Source organism: Chanodichthys erythropterus, chromosome 8 (assembly GCF_024489055.1).
Source record: "Chanodichthys erythropterus isolate Z2021 chromosome 8, ASM2448905v1, whole genome shotgun sequence".
Lineage (NCBI taxonomy): Eukaryota > Metazoa > Chordata > Actinopteri > Cypriniformes > Xenocyprididae > Chanodichthys > Chanodichthys erythropterus.
The window spans coordinates 20260199-20265076 of record NC_090228.1 but is presented as its reverse complement, the minus strand read 5'-3'; the positions used below and the strand labels follow the sequence as shown (position 1 = coordinate 20265076).

The following is a 4878-nucleotide window of genomic DNA, read 5'->3' as shown; positions in this document are numbered from 1 at the left end:
TTGACTTTGAAGGATTTTTGTGTGTGTGTGTGTGTGTGTGTGTGTGTGTGTGTGTGTGTGTGTGTGTGTGTGTGTGTGTGTGTGTGTGTGTGTGTGTGTGTGTGTGTGTGTGTGTGTGTGTAAACATATCTATAAAAAACACTGACACAAGTTCGATATTACAACGTGCCACTGTCTGTTTACTGAGGCATATATAGTAATCATTCACTACCACAGTACATACCAAAGTATTATGGCAGGCATTATCTTCTTTACGTCAATGAATTACAGTACTTCTACTTTAGGAAGTGATGTCAAACTTAAAATAACTGCTTTATATAATACATGAACAAAGGCAAGCAATGGAAAGTCAACATACTGGACAAACAAGAAGACATACGAAGACAAAAGCCTTTTCATGGCTGATCTACAGTAAGTGCAAACTACACAAATGGTCCGAGAAATTCTCATTAAATTATTATTATTGATTGTGCATCACTTACTTATATTATATGCTGATATACTAGTAAATGATTTCATACACACGTTGTGGGTAACACTGTTTTAGTGAAAAAATACCGTAGTAATTTATAGTAAATACTATAGTGTTTTTGAACCATAATATAGTAAATTGTAATATACTGTATATATTATAGTATTTACAACACTTTGTTAATGAATGCTACAGCATACTGTAGTATTAACTATAGTGAACTGATAAACTGTAATAAATAATGTAGTATACTTTAGTTTTTACTACAGTAAACTGTAGTGTATATTGTAGTATAATATACTATATAGCCTATAGTACAGTATTGGGTAAAGTAATTTGTTTATATTAGGGGAGACTGGGGGCAAATGTAACGGGGCAATTGTAACATCTCAAATTACACCAATCAGAACCATGAAACTCATTTTGAATGCAGGTGAAAAAATACTAATTTATAGTAAATACTATAGTGTTTTTGAACCATACTATAGTAAATTGTAATATACTGCATATATTATAGTATTTACAACACTTTGTTAATGAATGCTACAGCGTACTGTAGTATTAACTATAGTGAACATAAACTGTAATACATAATGTAGTATACTTTAGTTTTTACTACAGTAAACTGAAGTGTATATTGTAGTATAATATACTATATAGCCTATAGTACAGTATTGGGTAAAGTAATTTGTTTATATCACTATAGTTGTTATATTACCACAGCAACTTTAGAATTACCACAACAAATTAATTCAAGTACTTCACAAAAGTATGGTTCAATTACTATAGTACTTTTTCGAATTGTTACGCGCCACATCTACTTACTCCAGTAATAACAGTAAATTGTGTATAATTACGAGCAAATAACCCTAACCCTATAAGTACATGTTGTTAATTAATATTACTCAGTACTTACTGGTGCAATTACACTAACAAATGTACACTAAAGTGTTTAAAAAGCGTTCAAACAGTTGAAATAAGCGTTGCAGTTACATATAATGGCCACCAGATGGACTCATTACTTTTTAAATTGTTCTAAGCAAGAAGCTCATCATGGCACTTATAAACTAACACACCAAGAAAAAGCATCAAGTTTTTTTTTTTTTTTTTTTTTTTAAATAAATCAAAATCACAAAACAAATTTTATCAAAAAAAAAAAAAAAAAAAATCAGAAACATCCCTTCCTATCAGCCAACACTGCCCTCCAAAAGTTTGAAAACACCCCTGGCAAAGTGTGGTTTTGGACGATATCAGCATAAATCCTTATCATTTTTTGGGTGCAAATACATTAAAGTAACTTGACATTATCATTGAAGACCAGCAATAATAATTTTCATTTTTGATTACATAATAATGGCAATATATACAGTACAGTCCAAAAGTTTGGAACCACTAAGATTTTTAATGTTTTTAAAAGAAGTTTCGTCTGCTCACCAAGGCTACATTTATTTAATTAAAAATACAGTAAAAACAGTAATATTGTGAAATATTATTACAATTTAAAACAACTGTGTAGTATTTAAATATATTTGACAAAGTAATTTATTCCTGTGATGCAAAGCTGAATTTTCAGCATCGTTACTCCAGTCTTCAGTGTCACATGATCCTTCAGAAATCATTCTAATATGCTGATTTGCTGCTCAGTAAACATTTATGATTATTTTCAATGTTGAAAACAGTTTTTTTCAGGATTCCTTGATGAATAGAAAGTTCAAAAGAACAGCATTTATCTGAAATACAAAGCTTCTATAGCATTATACACTACCGTTCAAAAGTTTGGGGTCAGTAAGAATTTTTATTTTTATTTTTTTGAAAAGAAATGAAAGAAATGAATACTTTTATTCAGCAAGGATGCATTAAATCAATCAAAAGTGGCAGTAAAAACATTTATAATGTTACAAAAGATTAGATTACAGATAAACACTGTTCGTTTGAACTTTCTATTCATCAAATAATCCTGAAAAAAATATTGTACACAAATATTTTGTACAATTGTACACATTAAATGTTTCTTGAGCAGCAGATCAGCATATTAGAATGATTTCTGAAGGATCATGTGACACTGAAGACTGGAGTAATGATGCTGAAAATTCAGCTTTGCATCACAGGAATAAATTACTTTGTCAAATATATTCAAATATAAAACAGTTATTTTAAATTGTAATAATATTTCACAATATTACTGTTTTTACTGTATTTTTAATTAAATAAATGTAGCCTTGATGAGCAGACTAAACTTCTTTCAAAAACATAAAAAATCTTAGTGGTTCCAAACTTTTGGACTGTACTATACATGTCAAAGTCAGACATGCCCCTCTGCAAGCTGTGATGCCTGGTTACTGGTTTAAACTTGGCCCAGGTTTGTAAAAGATTTTTGGGTCAGCACACCTTCATAGCTTCAACAATTGATTGCCAATTAAGTTTAGAATACAATGAACCAATTAGAGCCCAGTTTAGATCAGATAGCTGCAAATGGTGGATATTTTGATGAACAGAAAATGTACGTTTTTTCTATGTATAAACTGTTTATATAATAAAATATGTTTTTATAGTTTGTGTTGTCCCTTATCAATGCAAAATTATCACAAATTAAAAAGGATTCATGCCAATATTGTCCAAAACTCCACTTTTCTAGGGCGTTTCCAAACTTTTGGAGGGCAGTGTATACTGTCACATAAGTGGTTTTGTTTTAAGGGCGTAAAACTTATCAATAATACACTATCATACTGGCTTTAAAATAATAATAATCATGTGAAATTATAAGTAATGCATGCTGAACTTTGCTTAAATGCATTATATAGTAAAGTAATGTATATGCACAGAAGCGCTAGAAACGACAGTCATCACACACAGGTATGTGACTGTATGATTGCAGCACTGTGATGATGTGGGCAGTGTCTGTCGGGCGGCGCGCGAGCACCTGAGCTGCTGCTGCAGGGGTTTCCATAGCGAGCGCACGCGCTCACTCACTTCAGTGGGAACACCGCGGACTTCCTGATGCCGGACAATGCGTGTATTCCGCTCGCATTTACACCACAGGACTGGGTGAAGGGATGTAAGCGGAGCGCGGACGCGAGCTACAAAGGTAAACGCGTATTATTGATCAAGTGTGATCGGGAGATATTGATCAGTGTGAAGTTATGTGTGTTTGCTGTGCTAAAGTAGCGCTAGCGGGGCAGTTTGAGCCCCTCAGAGTCAGAATGGCTGCGAGAGAGAGTTTAAACAATGGAAATAGGGCGGTATGCTTGATTGTACGTGTCTATTAACACTAACGAAGAGAAATACTGCTTTATTTGCTCTAAAGTTGTTTATAATTGTATTCAATGAGGCCTAGCGAGCCAAACGCTCGGACGGCCTCCCAGCAGCAGGATTGATGCTGATGGGCTGTTCATAAACACAAATGACGCGCGCTGATTGGTTGAGGAAACAGATGCTGAGCGTTGATTGGCTGAGCGTGCTGTCGATCACGAGGTGTCCCGAACGCCTTGATACTTAAATTATGGAGAAGATTTTCATGACTTTATTGTTGTTTTATAAAATTTGAAACCCACAAAACAAATATATTCCGATTTAAAATCACATTTTATGCGGAATGCTGTATTGTAGGAAACTACTGAAATAGGTTAAGTTAGTTTCCTGAAAATTTCATATACCAAAAGTACTGTAGTGGTACTACCTTTATTATTATTATTATTTACCAAAGTAATAACACAGTATTCTTTGAAATACTTTGAAGTGCAATGTAAATATTCAGTTTATGTACCGTTTGATACAGCTCACCTCATGAATCACTGCCTCATTAAGTATATTACATTACTAACTGATCATAATTGATGCATTTTGTCAGTGTAGTTCATATAAATCAGTGCAGATCCTATTTAAAGCGTTTAGTTGAGTGTGTTTTCATGCTCTCGCGTCTCTCACATTCTGCTGAGCTGTGTGTTTCACATGTGCATGTGCTGACCGCACACATCACTGTCCTGTTATATAGAGCAGAGCCCTCCTAAATATCATTTAAACAGACTTTCACAGCTGTAAGTGAATATGTGTGTGATCCAGAGCAAAGAACGTCCAGTACATGTGTGAAATCTGCAAGAAACAAGATTCCCTCATTAAAAAATGGAAAAATGCGCTGGGAAAATGTCAGTTAAATTAAGATAAACAAAACCATACATTCATGTTTAACCTTAAAACAATTTGATATTGTACATAAATGTACTTACAATTAGAAGAATTTATTGGATAATGTACTTTATTGATCTCATGAGGGAAATTGTGGTTCATTAGCAGGCAGACACAGTCAGCGTACATTACAGCATCTTCACAGATATTGATAATGTGATAAATAGTTTATGTATAGCCAATATAATAGTCTATTGTTTTTGTCCATGTTTTTAGTGAAATCA

General features: G+C 33.2%; 1 protein-coding gene across 4 annotated transcripts in view; it reads left to right on the top strand.

The window, feature by feature from the left end:
* The first annotated feature begins 266 nt into the window (after positions 1-266).
* Positions 267-4878, top strand: part of usp6nl (USP6 N-terminal like) — a 69834-nt gene continuing 65222 nt past the window's right edge. For 2 of the 4 annotated variants that reach the window (XM_067392256.1, XM_067392257.1), the window contains exons 1-2: positions 314-411; positions 3348-3557. The gene's annotated coding sequence lies outside the window, so the exon portion shown is untranslated. Of the gene's footprint in view, positions 412-3347; positions 3558-4878 lie in introns of all 4 variants that reach the window. The other 2 variants (XM_067392259.1, XM_067392258.1) reach the window with 2 other exon arrangements.